Here is a 21,306-nt window from a genome sequence, read left to right on the forward strand (position 1 = left end):
TAACATTTCATGTATCTGTTTTTCCTGCACTAGGTTTATTTCACTTACTTCATCCATATCGTAAATGACAGAATTCCCTTGTTTTTAAAATTCTATTGTGCCAGAGTGGTGGTGTACACCTTTAATCCCAGCCCTCAGGAGTAAGAGATAGGTGGATTTTTGTGAGCTCCAACCCAGCCTGGTCTACATAGTGAGTTCCAGGCAGCCAGCACTACATACTGAGACCTTTTCTCAAAACAGAGACAACAACCAAAGTCAATAAACTTATATATATATATATATATATATATATATATATATATATATACACATATATATATAGTATTATATATATTATTGTATTCTGTTATGCAATATGCCACAGATTTCTTATTCATCTTTGCATTGGTGGACATTTATGTTACTTCCATGTCTCAACTATTATAAGTAATGTTGAAATAAGCATGGAGTGTAGATACCTGACATACTGATTTTAATCCTGTTGGGTGTGTGTGTGTGTGCATGCATGTGGTCACACGTGCATCTCTCTAAAGTAGAATTGCTACGTCATCTAACTGGTATAAATTATTTGTACAAAATGATGGCTTTCATGTGACATTTTCATATACCCCTGTAACATTCCTTAACTATACTCACCCCCATTATATCTTCCTCTGCTTCCCCTCTCTAATTGTCCCCCTTCCACTGTCATGCCACCTTTTCCTCCCTAGATGCCACAAATGAAAGAAAACATGGTATCTACCTTTCTGAATTTGGCATAGTTGATTAACATACTATTCTCCAGATCTACCCATTTTTCTGCAAATGACAAAAAAAAAAAAAAATGTCCATATGGTTTTGTTTAACTTGCACCCTCACCAACAGTGCACAGGCTTTCCTTTTCTTCACATACTTGCCAGCACAGCCATTTGTCATTTTGATAACAAGCACTGAAACAGCTGTGTTGATATCTCGTTGTGGTTTTATTAGCATTTCCCTGATAAGTAGAGGCATTGAGCTTTAAAAAGAAAAAAAATCTTTTGGCCACTCTTATCTCCTCTGAGAAATTTCTGTTTAAGTAATTATTTGTTCATTTTTTACCAGATAATTTGATTTCTTGAGTTCTTTGAATTCCCTATCCATTCTGGATATAGCCTTCTGTCAGGTGTATGGTTGCTAAGAATTCCTTCCGACCTGTAGGCCACTGTCTCTTCATTCTGTTTCCTTTGCTGTGCAGCCGTTTTTCAGCTTGAGGCTATCCTACGTGTCTATTTTTGCTTTGTTTCCTGTGCTTTTGGAAACCAGGAAATCATCTCACATACCAAGGCCATGCAGCTTTTCCTCAGCTTCATCTTCCTTCCACCTTGGTTGTTATTTACGCTGTAGGCTAAGAGTCCAGGTTCAGTCCTCTGTATGTGGGGAGCCACTGTCTGTGACATCACTTGTTGCTGAGTCCTTTTCTAACTGTAAGTTCATAGCACCTTAGTTAAAACCTAATTGGTTATGAGCACCTGGGCTGTTCCCAGGATTTCTGTCCTGTTCCATCGGTTGATGTTTAGCATTTATTGCCACTGTTGTGCTCTTTCAATTACAATACCTTTACATGTATTTTGAAATAAGAGTCTATGGTGTCTCTTGTTTTGCTTTTTGCTAATGATTGGTTAGGCTATGTAGGGTCTTTTTAGTTCTGTAAAAATTAAATTTTTGTTCTACTTTTTGAAAAATGAAATTGGAATTTTCACAGGGATTACACTCATTCTGTGGATCACTTTGGGTACGATGGACAGAGTAATAGTGTAGAGCCTTCTACTCTATGAACATGGATACCTTTCCATTTATTGTGCTATAATTGCCTTCATCAAAGTTTTATAATTTTCCCTGACAGACTTTTCACGTTTGTGATTAAATTTACTATATTTTCTTTTTCATGTTATTATGAATGATATTTTCCTGATTTATTTTTCTGAGAATTCATTGTAGGTAAGTAGAAATGCTATCCATCTTTATGTTATTACTTTAATTTATTATTAATACTTTTGTTGTTGTTGTTGTTGTTATTATTATTATTATTTTTGTGTGTGTGGTTTGTATGAGTGTGGTTATGTGTGTACCACAGTATGGATGTGGAGGTTAGAAGAAAACTTTGAGGAGTCAGTTCTCAGTTCCCTCCTTCAACAGAGAGATCTGGGATTTGAACTCTGGTCATTAGCTTTGCACAGCAACTGCTTTTATCCCCAGAGACACCTGACTAGTACACTATTAATCTTTTAATATTAATTTTGTAAACTTTAACTTTACTTAATTTGTTTATAAGTTCCAACAGGTCTTTGGAATATATACATATAGTTGAAATACATACACACACACACACACACACATATATATATATTGCTATTTATGGTGTGAGATAAGAGTCCAGTTTTCATTCTTCTGCATGTGGATAGCCAGAGTCCCTAACATCACTTGCTGTTGAGTGATGTGTCACCAGCAAACGGATAATTTCCCGTCTTCCTTTCCTATATGCCATGCTCTGTCCTTAGTTGAGACATCTAATACTATATTGAATAGACATGGTAAGAGTATGCATTATTGTCTTGTTCCTTATTGTAGAAAAAAAAGTTCAGTCTGTTATCACTGATTGTGTTAGCAGTGAACTTGTCATATATATTGTTTTGGTGGTCCTCCTATACTTATTATTAAGTTCACAGGTGAGTGTTGGACTTGTCAAATGTTCTTTTTTTTGCATCTGTTAAAATGCTCATGCGGATTTTGTCCTTTACTTTGCCATTATAATGCTTCATAATTGATTTACATCTATGAAGTCATTCTTGCATCTTTACAATACATTTCACTTGATCAGCTGAAGAACTGTGTCCATCAGTTACCTGTAGGCAAGTCTGTGAGGCATTTTCTTGATTGGTGATTGATGTGGAAGGCCCAGCCCACTGTGAGTGGAGTCACCCGCGGGCAGGAGGTCCTAGGACACAGAGCAAGCCATGGGGAGCAAGCCAGTAAGCAACATTCTGCCATGGTCCCTGTTTCAGTTCCTGCCTCTGGGTTCACGTCTTGAGTTCTTTCCCCAACTTCTCTTGATGATAGACTTGACGATGCATAGATGAGGAAAATCTGTGATATCTTTGTTTCTGTGGTTAGTTAGTTTTGTTTAATACAGTGACGTCCATTTCAATCCAGTTTCCCGAAACCCATGCCTGGAGGAAGAGAGACAGTGTTGTTTCTTCTTATGGCTGAATAACCACCACGCCCCACGTGTGTGTGTGTGTGCGTGTGTGTGTGCGCGTACGTGCACATGTGTGTAAGGGGGTCTTGTTTATGCATACATTTGGTATATAGCTATCGTGAATAGTGCTGCACTCACGGGTGCTGTTTTCTCAGTTGTGTGGGTAGATTGCTTTAGGTTTATATCCACTAGTGTATGGCTGCACTGTGTGGTGGTTCTGTTTTAACTCTTCTGAGGAACCTCCACATGTACGTCCCTATCAGCTGAATTTCTACCAGCAGCATGTATGGGTTCTTTCCCCACCCCCACCCCACTTCCTCACCGGCATATTTACTTTCATTTGTCTGTCTTAACCGGCATGAGATGAAATTTCAGTGCAGTTTGGATCTGCAACATTTTTTTTAACAGTCAATGAAAATTTTAATAAAACAATTCGTTTGAAGCTGATCTCAGAAACATTCTCACCGTGGTGAGACATTAATGTACAGTAGGAGGCCAGCCTCCAGGCTCGGATGCCCTAGGTCTGCATGCCAGCTCTGACGCTAACTAGCTGTGCGATCTAGTTAAAGGATCTCCAGTCTTTTATGGAGCTAATATTCAAGCTAATACCTGCCACCTACTAAGAAGTGTCTAAGCAGCACAATGATTCTATCTCGCTTCTGAAGCGGTTGCCAGTATGTTTAGCCTTTATCAGCCAAGTGCTATATTAAGTGCTTTTTGTCCTTCGTCTCAGTTCCCATTAACTCTTAGTATTATCACTGTCCCTGCTTGGCAAACAATGCAATCAAGACTCTGAGAACTCAAGACTCTTTAGCAAAGGCTTTACCAAAGTCAAACGAGAGCGTGAGCGTCACTACTGAGCTGGGTAATGCTCACTCACAGTGCTTGAGACCGGAGGGTCATAAGGTCAAGGCTGCCTAGAGTACACAGTGAGACCCTGTTGCAAAACAAAAGAGAAAACAAACAAATAACAAAACCCAAACTAATGCCCTCAAAAACAAACGAATGAGGTATAATTAGAATTTGATTGTAGTCATTCTTCGATGTCATCTTTGGGGAACCAGTTTTAACGTTTACTTGGTATCAGTCTAGAATTCTTTGGACTCACAATTTTATTTTTTATTTTTTATTTTTTTATGAAAATGTTTTCATTTACTGTTTAGATTTCTTCTTCTCATACCGATCCCCTGGCCTGGAACCCAGCCAGCTTCTAAGCCATCCTGTTGTCTGGTTCTTGAATGTGGGGCACTTTGAAAATGACTAGACCCTGTAAAATGTGGGGAGTCCCCCCCTCCTACTAGATACAGAAGAAGCTTTCTTACCTGGCTGAAGCTAGGTTTCTCAAGGTATCCCCCTTAAGTCAGAGGGTCCATCCCCACTGCATGCTGTGAGGAAGAAATAGCATGTCTCTCAGTGGACTCACAATCTTATCATCTAAAACTCTTCCCGCCTATTTGCTCAGCACCAGGGCTCTTCTCTCAGACTAAATCGTTTGCATTCTTCTTGGTCTTCTTCCCATTCTCCTATCTCTGGAGCCCCATGTCCGCTGACTATATCATTAATGTACTTTAATACTTGGCAACCTTCTGCTTCTGAAATGTAAACTCTGATCATAACAAAGACCTTTTGTTTCATTCCCCCCACCCCCAATGCTGTAATAACTGCTTTTTAACGTGAAAGAAATATCTTTCTCTTTAATCTGCCATTTTCTTCCTGTCTTACATTCTTCCTTAACCTTTTCCAGCTCACAGTTTGGATTCTATGATTGATGATTTAATTATTTTCTTGACGTTCCTCTTCAATGTTCTCTTCCTAACCCCCACCCCCAGCTAAACTCTAAATTTGGACTGCTTTGTTTTCTCTGTCCGAATAGTTAAACTTTGATGAAGAGAATTCACGCAGCCATACGGACCATCACTATAAATTCACAGTCCTCAATGGCAGCCATGACTTCAGTATCAGTCGTTAGTTTTGTGATTGGTTTTCAGACTTTATGTTCCAACTCTTATTGTAATGAATATTCTGAGCTTTTTACACCTTCCTCAGGCATTATTCCCACAGCTTGAGTGCATCAAACAACCTTTACTTTAAGTTCATTAGGGGATTTTTACTTACTGGAGGCTTAATGATCTATCACCAGCTAGAACTTTCTAGACCTCTATATTACTCCTGAGTGGTCTCTTAAACTTTTGTGAGGTAAATGCTATTTTATCCTTGCTGTAGACTGGCTATAGAATGTCCCTTAAAGAATGATAGTAGCATCTTAAAATAGAGATAGGAAAAGAGAGAGAGAGAGACAGAGACACACACACACACACACACACACACACACACACACACAGAGAGAGAGAGAGAGAGAGAGAGAGAGAGAGAGAGAGAGAGAGAGAGAGAGAGAGAGAGAGAGAGAGAGAGAGCCCCCCGTGGCAGGTTTTTGGTCACTGGAGCAAACCTTTAAAGAGACCTCTGGAACCCCAGTGTCTTCACTTTCCAATTATGCTTCTTGGCCTATGAAGTATGCTACCTTGGCACAAGTCCAAAACCATGATGACAGTCAATCATTGGTTGTAACCTCCTGTTGTTGTTACTTTTCTATTGTGACAAAACATCGTGGTCAAGGCAACTTAAAGAAATAATATGCTTATAATTTCAGCGGTTTAGAGACCATGATGGCAGCATGAACAAGAGAGAGCTCACATCTTGATCCACAAACAGGTGGCAGCAAGAAGCACACTTTTTGAATCCTCCAAGCCCAGTGAAGTACCTCTTCCAACAAGACCACACCTTCTAATCTTTCCCAAGCAGTTCCACCAGCTGAGGACCAAGAATTCAAACATACAAGCCTGTGGGGCCCTTCCCATTCAAACCATCCTGGGAACCAAATAAAGTTTCTTCCCTTTTAAAGTTGATTAATTAAGGTATACAACATAGTAACGGAAAGCTGCCTAACACATACTTATCACTTCACTTTTATCTGCAGCTTGGATTTAGCCACCCAGTAGAAACTTGTGCTTGGGGGATCCCCAGTGCTACGATTCGAATGTTAAATGTGTTTCACAGGGTCTTATGTTTGAACCCTTGATCCCTGGGTGGTAGCACTATTTTTCGGAGGTTGGGGAATCCGCTGGGACACTGGCCTAGCTGTCAGAGGTGGATGGAGGTTATGTCTACCTCTGGTTCGGACTCAAGCCTGTGGCCTCTGGATTTGCTAACAGGGCCACTCTGCTATGCCTTTCACTTCGACCCCCCCAATCCCCCAATAACAAACTAAAATCATTTTATATCTTGAGCCAAAATAAATTCTTCCTTTCTCAAGTATTTTGTCACAACAAGGGTAGTAACTAATAGGTTACCCCAAATGCAAAAAGTTAAAAGTTGAACCCGTTGTTGTTTTCATAGCATTTCTGACCTTTTGTGTACATGCTTATGATGATGCTTGGGATTGAACCCAGGGACTTGTGCATGCTGGGTGAGTACAATTTCCAGCCAAAACCCTGTCCTTTTGCAGCTGTTGCTCTCTTCCTAGGTATTTCTAGGTTAGGGAGTGTGACCACCATCCACCGAAGCTAGCAGAGCATTGTCATCCTTGGGTTTTCAGTTCCCAGTGGTCCAAGTAAAAATTTTATCTTGCTCTTGGAATGTGTTCCCACTCCGATTCCCTTATTATTTCAGTCCTAGTTCAGTTTGGATTTGCAACATTTTTTAATAGTCAATGAAAATTTAATAAAACAATTCATTTGAGGTGATCTCAAAAACAATCGTACCATGGTCTATAGCTGTTTTTATTAACAAGGGACCACAGTATGGGTCTTTTGGCTCATGGTTCTGGAGGGTGAGGTCTCAGGGTTTCATCAGGTCCTGAGGTGGCACAAGGGATCGTGTCTCTTTCTTTCTGGTCTCTCCCTGCTGTTAGAGTTACTAGGATAGTATCCAATCCTCACCACCCTGTAAAACCCTCACTTGCAAATACCAGCTGTAATACATTTTCAGCCTTATACCTCACCAAGGGTATTATTGAATCACAACACACAAACCCTTGGGGTACACTCATACCATAGCAAGGAGCTTCCAGAGTCCCTCAGACCTACCCTTGTATCGAGGTTAGATGGTTGCTCTGAATACAATCTGGTCATCTCTCTCTCTCTCCATTCCAATCCCTGCATTGATTCCTTAATGCCTGGAAGTCAGTCCTGTAGTCCCGGTAGCTCAGCTCGTGCTTCTTTCTGCATGGCCTTTGCCAAGTCTTGCCTGGCTCCTTAAGCTTTAGGATAAAAGAGAGCTTGAACTTCCTTCGCGCTGTATTTGGTTTTCTGTTTTCATTTTGTTTTGTTTTGTTTTTGCCTTCTCCCCTTTACCACTGTGCTCCCTGTCCAGACCATCTTTTATCACTCGTAACTGGCTAATTCCTTCTCCCCTCCTAAGGCTAGGCCCAAGAGACACTTCTTTTGGGATTACTTTTTATTCTTATCTTTATTTTTAAAAGAGCCACACTTCCAAACTCTACATGGAGCTGGCTACAATGCCCTTATATGCCATAGCTCATTGCATAGAAGACGCCCCAGTGCACTTGTCTGCTTATGAGATTTTGAGTTCTCCGAAGCTTGAGACATGCAATATTTTTCTATGTACTCCTGTACGGATTGGTGGCATGGAGTAAGTACTTAATAATGTTAGCATACATGGTGAAAAATGAACAAGTGGCTCATTAAAACCATTTTGCGTCTGAGATGATTTGTTCAATTGACAAATAGGCAGTGGAGGAGGAATCCGGCCTATGAGCTTGTGGCTGCCTCTCAAGTTTGACTGTGAGTCACAATGGGCAGAGAGATATTTGAACAGCACTGTTAGATTTAGAGGTGGGAGATGCCTAACGCCAACTGAGTCCCTGAAGAAGCTGGAAGTGTTTGTGGTAGGGTTAGCGTCTAGGGGATGCAGAGGACTCTTTAGAATGCCACCAGACCTCTACTCCGTGTGCACAGCCTTTATTTCAGTTGAGTCTATAGGAAGGTGCCTTTGCTGAATAAATATATTTTTCTATACCTTTCCTGAGTAACTTAAAAATACTGAACAAAGAAGGATAAGACATATTTAAAGCTATTTGTTTTTTTCCTTTCTTATACTGATTTTCTTTCAGAAAGACCCTGCACCCCAACTAAAGCAAAAAGGTAAGGGTGAATTCTTTTGAAGCTCAGTACAGAGTAGCTGTGACCACCAGTATCATTATTACTAAAGCTCCCTTAGAACTTAAACTAATAGTAGTGGCCATGGAGTTAAAAAAAAAAAAAAAAAGTAGTAATTATTATTGTTAAAAGTTACAATCCCAGGATGTGCAATGAGTGGCAGGTACTTCTCACAGAATATCAATAATTACCCTTTTCATACCAACCTCCTATGAATAGGAATTGTTTTCCCCTTTTCTCTTTGAACAACTAATGTTCATTAAGCTCAAATAACTTGGGGAAAGGTCCAGCCGATGAGTTGGGAAGAATTCAGGGCCAAAAGGCAAGATGCTTCCATCAGGCGACACTAAGCCTTTCCTAATGGCTGATCTCTCAGAATTTTGTCACCTACCCCAGAGATGGTAGAGTGGGTGAGCTGGGGAGTCAAAGGAAGCTCCCTAAGGAACTAAACCTTGTGCGTTGTGAAAAGGCAAAGGGACTTGGGTGGGAGCTGGAATTGCAACCGCAGGGTCACCAGGGAAGAGCTATACTGACTGGGTAGCTTCTCAAAAGGTAGGCAGGCGGGGCGGGGCGGGGCGGGGCATGGGCGGGAACCCGGGAACGTGCAGCGGGGTGCACCGGCCAGGAATGCCGCCTCTCCGGGTCGAGCGAAGGTAAGGGGAGAGTAAATGCAGATCTGACGGGCGCCTCCGTGTCTCGCCGTGGCAGCTCGTCCTCACCAGGTGTGCAGCCCGTAGGCTGCCGCTGCACTAGCCCGCGTGGGTGTCGATGCCGAGCAGGCGGACAGGTGGCGCGCGGGCGCCAGCGCGCGGAGCGCTCCCCCTCCCCTCGGCACAGTGGTACAGCCCTGCCCGCCGCTGATCTGGCAGGCTGCGCGCGCACCCCGCGGCGGGGCGCGGGCTGGGGAGCCCTGGCCTCGGCGGGCCCGCCTCCGTCTCCACCGGTGCCCTCCTCCCTCGGCTCTGGTGCCGGGCGTCCGCGCGCTCCACGGGGAGGAGCGCGGCCGCGGGGGCGCGCCCCGGGACTCCGCCCCCCAGCTCCCTTCCAGGAGCTCGGGTGCCCGGCTCGCGCGGCTCGGTACGAGACCGGGACCTCACGCCGCCCCAGCGCCCCCGCCCCGCGTGAGAGGCGCCGCGCCCTCCGGCCGCTCTGCCCGGTGCATGGAGGGGCCCGTTCGGATCGCAGCCGCAGCCGCCGCCGCCGCCAGCGCTCAGGGGGATGACCTGGGGGTGGCTCTTGGAGCCGGCTGCAGCTCAGGAGGTCTGGGGGCTTAGCCACCGCTGCGGAGAGGTGCGGAGGTCCCGAAGCAGGGTCCCCGAGGGTGGCCCGGGGTCGTGAGCTTAGGGCCGCGCGGCTCGGGAGCGGGAGGTCCTGGGGAAGCGGGGACCCGCTTGCCCGCAGAGCCCTGGGGTCTGGGTTGGTTGGGCAGCTGAGGGATGCGCGGCAGCCGGTGCACCGGCGGGTCTTTGGGCTAACAGAACCACCGCACAGGAGGAGGCGGGGTGAGGTGTCAGTGACACGCTGAGATCTTCTTCGGAGATCTGTCGGGGCAGGTGGGATGCAGCGTAGCGGGGAGCAGGGGGCGCCGGCGCTTTTCCCTAGGGAGCCTACTCTGTCGTCCCTCTCAATCCCTGCAGAGTGCCGGGGAGAGACAGTGATTTATGTGTAGGGAGAAGCAAGAGAATTTTCCTGCACAATGTATCTTTCTCCATCTTCACAGACTCAGTAAAGACTTCCCAGCCCCAGGGAGTGTATTTTTCCTTCTCTTCTGTAAAGCTTTCTGTGGCTCGCATTATCATTTACTAAATACTTTAAATACATCGCTATTTATTTCAGCCTGCAGCTTCAGACCTTTGTTGCTTTCTCTCCACTTTTTGGAATTTCAGTAATAAACCACGGAGGGGGATAGATAGACTCCCCTGTTCCTCGATTTTATTGTGCTCCCTAACCCTACCAAATCAGGTGGAAGGCCCTCGAGAAAGGAACTCTCTACGAATGCCTGCCTTTCCTCAAGGGGACCACAGAGGGTGGCAGGTGTTTTAAGGGCAGGCTGTTCCCCAGTTGGACCGTCGAATTTAGGGAACCTCATTAACAGAAAGCCAGCCTTTGTGTCCTAAATCAGACACCTTGGGAAACAGGAGGTTGGGCTAAAAGGTAACGTGAGATTTTGTCTCAGGCCAATGCCAGGAATGATGAAAGAGGCTGTATGAGTTAATTCAGAGTCCACGCTTCACTGATACCATAGCCCTCGGATTCCCAATGGACATTTGGCATAACTCAAGGACTGTCGCCAGAAGTGAGTAGGGGGCTGGAGAAGAGGTGCCTTCATTTCAATATAATTTAGATATTCTGTTACTTTAAAAAAAAAAAAAAAAAAAAAAAAAAACAAACCCACTCTAACTTACCAGTCTATTTTTAGATGAAAATGTGGGATATAGTTAGTTTAACTTTTAGGATAAGAGGAAAGAAAATCTTCAGAACATTTCTGGAAGTTTTAAATTAGTGTTAAACTCGAAAGACTTCTTAGAAACTCGGGCACTGAAAACTGTAGTCTCTGTTACGCACATGTTGAAGTAAGTTGCCACATCCTTTAAGTTAGATGAGAAGGGATGGAGAAAACCTGTTTCATTTTGTAAAGACGTGCCTTGGGCGTGTGTTTGGCAGTGTGCAAAGGAGAAACGTTTATGTTCCTATAAAACACACAAATGTATATTGTTTCACTTTCTTGCAAAAACTCGGATACAGTATTTGGGAAGGCTTTTCTTTGAGTAGTTTAATCACCTAGCAGTTTCTAGAGGTGCTGTTTTATTGTTTGTGTAGTCACTCACTTGGGATGCTTTGATTGACTGCTGTGGTTTCCATCAGCCTCTCCTGTGCAAAGTACTTAAACAGCACTGACTTTCAAGGGGGGGGAAGTACAAAGAACCTGAGGACTTGACGTCCACTGATCTAACTTGTGTAGGTTGCTTCCTGCGAGTCCCTTACTTCTCATGGGTTTTGCAGGTGGCTTGACTCACTTTAAGATAGGACCCTCCCCCATCATCGAGGCATATATAGAGGAGTGCCCAGGAATAGGCACTCGTGTCATACATAGGGCGGTGTTCTACGAGGGTCAGGTAAAATTTAATAACTGGATCTTATTCTTTCCTCTTGTTCCCCCACTTTGTGTGTGTACTCTCAGGCTCTCTAGACAGCTTCTTCCGCTCTTTATTATTTTTTTTTTTTCTATTGCAGTAGGATTTTTCTTCTCTGGAGATGTTCTTTTGTGAACCTGTGGACTAAAGTTTGAGGAACGTTTCTAAGTAAAATACTAGGGAAGTGATTTCAGGGATGGAACACTATCTTTGTGAAATCAGAACTATAAAAAAATAATGAATTGGAAAATTTGTTGTTGTAATGCATGTTATTCGTTAACATCATGTGATCAGCATTCTACTGTGTAGAGGTATAGCCAGAACAGTACAGTTGCCTACGAGATAGGCTTTCTTCCGCTTAATAGTCTTAATGTTTAATACAAACTAATTAAAATAGGAATTTGGAGGCTGGTTGCTAACTGTACTGTTTTGAAAGTTGTTGTTGTTGTTTTTTGTTTTGTTTAGCAATGGGCTATTTTATTTGTTTATTTATGACTGGTGTTTTTTTCCAGAGGGTTTTTTTTTTTACTCATCTACATTGAATTAGAAAATGTTACATTGTTATTATTTACAGTTTTATATTGTATCCAAAGACTCCACATGATACATTTTTTGTTGGTAGGTGGCATGCACCCTCTATGCACAGGAGGGGAGGGCTGTATTTGTTTACTGTTAAAATTAAGAGATACTACACAAGAAAATACTTAATACTGCTTTTTAAATACTGAGTTACTTGAAATGAAAAGCTGTGGGGTTTTTTTCCCCTAAAAAAAAAATCCTTCAAGTTTTCTGTCATTGTTTGTGCACTTTCCCTCCATTGTCAGACTTAAAACATACACTATCATTGTCATCTGTCCCCTGAATAATGGTCCTGAGGTGATATTATTAATGTGGCTTTTTAAAATCAAACTAATTATACTTGCCTAAAAGAGCCACATGTGTGTGATTCTAGCTGCCTGGTGCCTTTTGAGAGCCCTGGAGACAAGCTAGTGAATAGAGCTGAAAATTCATTCTGTATTTGATTAAATGGAACAGACTCGCTGCTCCTTACCCCAGCAGGGGCTGTGAGATCTCTTGATCCCCGAAGCGGCTCCTAGACCCTGGGAATTCCATTAGCGAGCACCTGAGGAATTTCTGCCCTGCAGTGCCTTTTTTTGTATGTGTGTATGTGTATGTGTGGAGAGGGAGTGGAGCTGAGTAGCCATGGGGAGGGGGAGTAGAGGGGGCGGAGAGCAGGCTGCATTAGAAGGCTCCGTATGTTAGCAGATCTAAAAATCAAGGCATGACTTAACAGCTTATCTTGTAAGAGAAAAGCCCAACCCAAAGGCAGCCTGCTAGTGGGGACTTTATTACAGGCAGGGCTGTGGTGGTGTGCTTTTAGCCCTGATCTAACCCTAGCATAAGTGCAGAGAGGCGCTGCTCTGCTCTCCCTCTGCACACAAGCGTGTACACGTTTGCACCCTTGGTAAGTTTTCTTTGAATGATCTTTGGATAAATATGTGAAATTGTATCACAGTGTGCTCTTGCCTGTAAGGGGTGGTGAATCTAGAGCAAAGGCAGGCTTTTATGGCAAGTCAATTGCCTGTACAGAAATAAAATGCTTGTCTGAATAGGCATAATTTAGTTTATAGCTTTATTTCCATGTGCTCTTGTTATGTTTCTTCTTATTATAGAATTTAAATTCATTTCTTCTCTTCTTCCTGTTAACATTTTAAAGAATTTTGTTGGCTTTCTAGTATGTTGAGCCATTGCTCTTCCGACTTGCCAGTAGCCCCAAGTAAATGAAAATATAATTTCCAAAGACATTCTGTACAATCTGTGGAGCAGATTTGTGGAGGAGCATTGGCCTATTCCTTCTGCCCCCTCTTCCTCTACCCTCCGTGTATTTTGGAAACAACTTTTTTTTTTTCCGCAAGAGCACTAACCCAGTTCACTTCTTGTGCACTTCTCACAGCAGATGGGTTGGGGTTTGTGGGTGGTATCCTTAATTGATTTTCATCTTCTGGAAATGTGAGTCACATTCTGAACAGTTTTCAGCTCATGTAGAGCGCAGGGGGCGTGCTTGATGGCTGCTGTGATATAATTTATTGCTAACTAAAATCATGTAGATAGTGCAGTTCTTTTCTGTCCCCACTCCCATGGAGTCCTGTACCGGGGCTCTCCCAGTACAGCACGTGTAGAATATAAAGGGCCCCCTTTGAGACTGTGTTTAATCATGTTCCTCCTTCACCCTGGACATGCCTTCGAAAAAGTAGACTCAGCTGTGACGTCAGCGCCCATTTGACTTCACGGTTTAGTTGCTGTATAATGTTTTGATGGCCAGAGATAATTAAAAAACAAACAAACAAAAAACTCTTTATAGAACACTTTGTCCCGCTGTATGTGAGTTGGAGTGTGGAATAGGAGCTGCAATTCTTGAATGCAAAGGATGTGCCTTTTAATATTCTGCTCATGTTTCCTTGCTTGAAGCTGTGTAGTTGATTTTATTTTTATGTTACTGTGATAGAATGTGCATTAAGGGGTTGACACAGAACTGGCTTTTTAGCTACCCCTCTTGTTGTTTATGTGAACTTGCGCAACGATCTTGACCTAGCCTTGGATCCTTTATCTCTAAAATGGTGACTAAATGGGTAGGATATCTTTCCACTATGGGATTCAATGAGTTAATGAAAGTAAAACATTTGGGAGATAGTAAAGCTTCTATAAATGTTAGCTGCTGTTATTTTTATCGACTCTGCCTGTGCCTGTTAGTGTGTTACTTTAGGGCAAAGTGGTTCCTTTTAAGTTCTAAATAAGGAGGAAGTCTTGGAAGTTCGTAACAATGTGTCCCATGTAATTGCTACAACTTGATCTGTTAAAATTTTCTTAAATTTCCATTTGAAACTTAGAAAGCATTTGGAAACAATGTGTGGAGTCCTTTTCCCATTTAGGCAACGGTGTGCACAAAAGTACACTCCTGTCTGTACACACTGAGCAGCCAAGTGAATAGTCAGGTAAGCATTTACCTGTGCAATCACCAGAAATCCAGTTACGTTCCCTTTGCCTGGGCAGGCTCCCTGGTGTTCCTCCTCAGCCTTAACTTTCCCCATGCAGGCAATATCTGTGCTGGTCAGTTTTGCCATAGAACAATTGTGCATATTCTTGAGCTAGCTGCAATGGAGTCAAACAGTGGCTGCATTCCTGCACAACTCCTTATGCCTGGGCAGTTTACCCATGCTATTGTGTGCAGTACTTACTCATGATTTTAGAGTTGTTACAGAGTCTTTTGTGTGTTTTGAAGTTTATTTTATTGGCATGTGGGATATATGGCCATTGGCAGGAAAAAAATTCTTTACATATTATTAGAATACCAGATCCCAGTGGCTGTTTAGAAAAAAATAACCATGACTTTTTTTTTAAAAATGTAAAACTGAGTTGGAGGTAACTTGGTTACCTTTGTTTCCAATTCTGTATACCAAGATCTCTGATAATATATTGATTTTCTGTTTATTTGTTTTTTAGGAGGTAAGGAAGGGGGCTTCCAGATAGAGAGAAAGGAGTGTATGAGATAGCTTATCGTCCTCACGTTCCAGACTAAGTGCCCCGATCAATGCTTAGAATTGGCAGACATAACCACCAGTTCAACTATAGTGTCCTGCTCATGGAGTTGCAGGTGTAAGTGCCAAGTATTGACGCACACATACATGTGTTTTTGTGTGCAGATACTGTTTTCTGATGAAAAAAAAAAAACTATCAAAAATTGAGGGGAGTAGGGACTGGAGAAATGGCTCAGAAGTTAAGAGCGCTGTCTGTTCTTCTAGAGGTCCTGATTTCAATTCCCAGCAACCACATGGTGGCTCACAACCATCTGTAATGTGATCTGGTGCCCTCTTGTGGCCTGCAGGTAGAGAACTGTATACATATTAATAAAGAAATAAATCTTGGGGGCTGGAGAGATGGCTCAGTGGTTAAGAGCACTGCCTGCTCTTCCAAAGGACCCGGGTTCAATTTCCAGCATCCACATGGCAGCTCACAACTGTCTGTAACTCTAAGTTCTGACAGCCTCACACCAATGCACATTAAAAATTAAAATATTAAAAAAAAAAAAAAAAAGAAATAAATCTTTTAAAAAATTTGAGGGGGAGTAGAGCTAAACTGTTACAGTCTAAGGAGACTTTGAGGAACAAGGCCACATAGTTCTGTTGTGGAAAGGGGTTTTTGCCCACTGTCTGAATAGTCGCTGTACACTGAGACTCTGTTTATTCTCTGAAATTATTTAATATGGGGAATGAAATTTATCTCACAAGCAGTAAAACAAACAAACAAACAAACAAAAAACCCCGAAGTGATAGCAATGGATAGGAAAATTTTCTTTCTCAAAATCTGTAGGGGACTGTAGTTGAGATGAATAGCTTGTCCTATGTTGTAAGAAATGTTGGTTGAAGGTTTTCTGGATGTTTTGCTTGGACATTAGCCATTTTCCCCCCTCAGGAGACGTTGTCTCTTTCAGCATTTGTACGTTTATTAAATCTTTCTATTCATAGCTCCTTGACACAGGTCATTTTTCATAGATAGCCATGGGTAGAAAAGGATCCCCCTTTCTCCCAAGGAGCCTGTGATGACAGGACGAGATGTCTTTAGATGCTGGGGATAGCTGTAGTGGCTATGTGTGACTCTTTTTTTAAAATTGTATTTTAGATTTATTTTATTTTTGGGTTATGAGCACTTTGCTTGCATGTGTGTATGTCCCCTCAGAAGAGGTTTTCAGGTCTTCTGCATCGGAGTTACCGTTGGCTGTGTACTACCATGTGGGTGTTGGCGACAAACCCAGGTCCTCTGCAAGAGCAGCAAGTGCTTGTTTTATGGCTCTCAGCCGTCTCTCCAGCCTGTACCTTTTGTTCTTGTAGGTGCAGATTATGTTCCAAAGAAAAGAGCTGTCCAGCAAATAGAGCCACCTCATGCATGGTCGTGCAGTTCGAAAGGCTGTGGATCTTTCTGGATTGTTCTAATAGTATTTGCCAAGGATGATGTGTAAAGATTCTCATCTGTGGATGAGAGACTAGACCAGTGACCCCTAAGGGATTTGTGCGTGTGCCAAGGTTCCATTAAATAGATTTTCATGGTGTAGCTAGGCCACATACCTGTCATAGCATAATTCCAGAGGAGGAAAATATACCTTGTTTTCAAATCAATACATTTTCCCCAAACTAACCCTGGCTTGAAATTGGAGACTATGTCTACTTGGCCTGCTCTTTAACTTTTAAGTATGATTCCTAATTTATTAGTCACTGTTATGTCAATTATCCTTTCTGTACTTTTTCTTTTTTAATTTTATTGTAAGGGAGAATAGGGAGCCAAATATGGTGGTGTACTCTGTAAGTCAGCCTAGGCTACACAATGAAACACTGTCTTTAAAAACCAAACAAAAAGCTGGCTAGTGGTGGCACACATCTTTAATCCCAGCACTCAGGGAGGCAGAGGCAGGCAGATCTCTGTGAGTTCGAGGCCAGCCTGGTCTACAAAGCCAGACCTGTACAGCCAAGGCTTCACAGAGAAACTCTGTCTGGAAAAACCAAAATCAAAACCAAACAAACAAAAAAGTCGCACCAAACAAAAATGGGGATTTTTAAATGTTTTTTTCCTAAATTTTGTATTTACCAGTATCAGAAATGATGGTACTTGGTAAATATAATATTTCGGTATTTCTGTCAGTCTAGTTATTATTATTTCTTAATTCATAGTCTACAAATGAGGTGTAAAGAGTATCAAATACTCCTCTTGTTTTTCTATCATCTAAATTCAATTTCAAGAGAGACAAAAACTCAGAGCAGGGGAAAAAGCCAGCCCTAGCAATGCAACTACAATAAAACTATCTGGGATTAGTGTGGGACCGTACACAGTTACTCTTAGCTGTGTGCATAACGTCTTCTAAAAAATGGTATTTTGTATTAATAATTGGTGTTTAGAATAGTTGCCGATATTGTGTAGTCCTGAATCATCAAGGTAATTTTTTTTCTGTTAAAAACAAGAAAAGGAAAAGTATATTTAGTTCTTACCACTTTTAATTTAATTTATTATTATCATTAGTGTGTGTGTGTGTGTGTGTGTGTGTGTGTGTGTGTGTGTGTGTGTGTATGGTGTGCAGCGATGAATTCTGGGATGGAAATTTGCTCTCCAGGCTTTAGCTGCCAGCTGTTTGACCCACTGGGCTAGCTCCAGCCCAAGAATGTACTGTTCCATACTTATGTGTGCACATGGCCACCCTCCCTCTTCTGTCCCTGGCAGCAAGCCTTGCTCGTTGTCTTTTCTCTATGATGGTTGCCTTATCTTTTCAGCTTCCATTTAAAAAAACTAGGAAGGGGGTATAAGAAATGTGAGGAGACCCCCCCCTAAAATAAAACCTCTAAAGAAATAAACTTTATAATTCTTTCCTAAGCAGCTACTAACTCACCCCTATGCTCCTGTCTTCCAGGCTGCCCGTCCTTGACCCCCGAGTAAGGATGTTTCTCAACCCTAAATATGATCATGTGCTGTTCCTCTTAAAGTCTCTGACACGTTGAAAAGTTTTCCCTTTATTTTAATCCTGTGTCTTATTTCGATTATGACTGGGTATACAGATGTGAGTGCAAGCAGACAGAAGGAAACATCAGGTCTCCTGGAGCTGGGGTTACAGGTGGTTGTGAGCTGTTTGCCAAGAGCTCTGCAAGAGCAGTGAGTTCCCTTTCCTGGTGACCCATCTCTTCAGCTCCTAAAACTTGTATTTGTTGTACTAAGAATTGAACCATGTCCCCCTCCCCCACCAGGTGAATGTTCTACCACTGAGCTGTGTCCCAGTGCTCAGACCTCCTTTGTGGGTGTGCAGGGTCAGTTGCGTACTTGCTGCTTCGGCTGTCCCCAGGTGTGCATTCTGTGACTGCATCACGCATCAGCCTCTCCTCCTCCTCTTCCTCCTCCTATGTTTGGGCCAGGGTCTCTTGTGTCCTAGGTTGGCTTCAAACTCACCAGTTTCTGATTTTCCTCCCTTTACCTACCCTCAAGTGGTAGAACTTCAGGCATGTGCTCTTAAGCCTGGCCTGTGCCGTTCCAGGAATAGAACTTAGGGCTGTGTGTGTGCGCTAGGCAAGCAGTCTACCAACTGAGCTACCTTCTCAGCTTGAGGTTTCTTTGAGGCTGGGAGCATGACTTTCTTTACATTTTTGTCATGTCATAATTGTGCCAATTATGCTGCCAAACTCATGCTGTAAAGACGGTGTAGATTCTCCCCACCACTACCCATCCTCACCCTACCCGTTATCTAACCCTAAAATGCCTGGAGAACCCTGATGTACATTTGAATTCTTGAGAGGATTGTTGCTAAGACAGGTGCAGGTCAAGGTTTTCCCATTCTAATACGCTTCCTCATGCTATGGTTGGGATATAAAGTGTGCCCTCCACCCTAAATTCATGTGTTGAAGGTTGGATTGAATCGTGAGGAAGCCAACTTTATCAGTGTGTTAATTCATTAATGAGTTCCTGCAGAGTGGGCTGAGAGGAGGCGGGGCCTCGCTGGAGGAATGTAGGTTACTGAGTCATGCCTTTGAGAATGTGGCTTTGGGCCTCTACTTTTCTCTCTCAGCTGCATCCTGACTGCGTTGAGGCCAGCATCCTCCTGTGCCACAGGCATCTACTGCTCTGTTCTGCCTCACGTCGGGCCTGTGGAGGTGGAGCTGGCTACCATGGGCTGAAACCTCTGAAGTCAGGCACCAAAGTGAATCTTCCCCCATTCTTTTCTGAGGGGTTTTGTCTCGGAGGTGAGGAGCACCGTGTTGAGTTTGGTGGAGCACAAGGAGTTGTGGGACACTAGGCTCTTTCCTCTAGATCCTTGAGTGATCTCAACAGACAGTTTCATAAAAATCAAGTGAGATCATGGATTTTTCAATGTCAGGTTCAAGGAAAGGTCACACAGCTCCCGATCATGAAGATTGAAGAACGTTTCAGAAAATAATAAAATACAGGTAAATGTTAAGAGAATAACTACTGGCGCTCTGATGTGTGTCAGTTGTTTTGAACAGTTTAACAGTTTTGTGTATTTAAAGTGTTTTGCTCTGTGTAACATCATTAGTGCCTGGGAGCTGAGGTCATGTTTTGCTCGTGTTTTAACTGGGTATTATTACAGGAGTTCCCTTGGGTGTATAACTAGCAAAAGAAAAAATACATCCTGGCTTCTGTCTATTTGCCAGAGAAATTTCTGACAGTTACTGGGCTTTTGTGGTATCAGAGCAGCAGTAATTAGTAGTCTCTGTTTTATAATAATTTGGTATCTGTCCAGTGAGTAATGTACACACTGCCTGGCCGGAGGTAAAATTGGCAAGGGAAACAAATGTTTAGTGGATAAAACACTACTTTTATCAGGCCACAAGATTACTCTAGTGACATCAGAATTTGGCAGCTCCTTTTTAGTCCAATAAAGAGAAAAAGCATCATGATCTGGGGAAGACATTTCCCCTTGCCCATTTCTTTTGGCTGCTTTTCCTGATGTTTGACTTCAGGGAGTGTGCATAACAAAACAACAACACGGTGAGTCTCGGTAGTAAGAACTGTGGGGTGAGCAGCTTTTCCTTGAACACAAGTGCTTATCACTCACCCATGCCATGGTCCCCATATTCCTGTCATGGTGGAGACTTGGAGGCAGGAGAGTAGCCTTGAGGAACTGTCAGTCATAAAAAGGGGTTCCCCGTCCTGGCTCAACATTATGTACATAGCTCATGACTTGGAAACACTTGTTGAGCATGTGAGAGGATGAGGAGAAGGTGAGGGCTGAGTGCAATGGTGGACATGATCTTCAGTTGTCGGTGTCCTAATCTGAACATTAGTTCCAGTTGACCTTGGGAGTAGAAAATCTCAAGAACGAACTCCTTAATAGATTTAACAACTCATGTGAACCCCTCTGTAGACTTACTACCACGCTGGGCCCATGACTCACTGCATAGGTACATCCTACTGGGTTATTGCTAGTCTATTAGTTTATTATCACAGTATTTTGTGTGTATGTCCCCCTCCCCACACTCTCTGCAGGTATGCGGAAACCATGTCTGGCATGCATGGAGGCAGAGGGCAATTCTTGGGAGTCTATTATCTCCTAATTTTTGGGAGTCCATTATTTCCTTCCTTGTGCAATCTAGGATTGGACTCAGGTCTTTAGGCTGTGTACAAGAACCTCTAGTGGCTGAACTAGTTATTTTTGGGACAGGCTCTGCTCTACAGCCAGGCTAGCCTTTGCCTCGTGGCCGTTCTCCCGCCTTCTCCTGGGTGGTAGGGTTACTGGGGCTCTAGGATTCCATTTTAAAGGAGTTGTTCTAGTCTTCCTTTAAGCCTGGATGCTCAGGCAGAGGGAAGCGCGCCTTGTTCGCTGAGAAGCGCACATTTCTGCAGAGGTGGTGCGGAGAGGGTAGGGTAAGTGTTTTCCTAACTCAGCTCTCTGTATGTACATCTCTTTAACATATTTTTCAAGCTACATTCTGATTGGATTAGCTCCAATTTTTAAGTTGGTGTAGTTTTATTTAGAGTTAATGAAAATAGCACTTTAAAAAGACAACACAAGTCCCCTTTGAGGTTATAACAAAAATAAACAGACCCGTTTTCTCCCCAGTCCTGACTCTAAGCCCCAGTTACCATAATTTATTTTGTATTTTAGTTAGACTTTGCCCTTAAAATAAATTGTATTAGTCTTGCTTTGACTGTCATTGTCTATAGGTCTTTCATATAAATTTCATCATGTATTTGAGCTAAATTATTTTTTCTTAATCTCCTAGCTAGCTGA

The 21,306-nt window shown here is 42.8% G+C and overlaps 1 protein-coding gene across 4 annotated transcripts in view; it reads left to right on the forward strand.

The window, feature by feature from the left end:
- The first annotated feature begins 9,517 nt into the window (after window positions 1-9,517).
- Cdon (cell adhesion associated, oncogene regulated) overlaps window positions 9,518-21,306 on the forward strand; it is an 85,827-nt gene continuing 74,038 nt past the window's right edge. The window contains exon 1 of one of the 4 annotated variants that reach the window (XM_051156159.1): window positions 9,518-9,684. The gene's annotated coding sequence lies outside the window, so the exon portion shown is untranslated. Of the gene's footprint in view, window positions 9,685-9,776; window positions 10,691-12,782; window positions 12,994-21,306 lie in introns of those variants that run through there. The other 3 variants (XM_051156158.1, XM_051156156.1, XM_051156157.1) reach the window with 3 other exon arrangements.

Source organism: Acomys russatus, chromosome 14, assembly GCF_903995435.1.
Source record: "Acomys russatus chromosome 14, mAcoRus1.1, whole genome shotgun sequence".
Classification (NCBI taxonomy): Eukaryota; Metazoa; Chordata; class Mammalia; order Rodentia; family Muridae; genus Acomys; species Acomys russatus.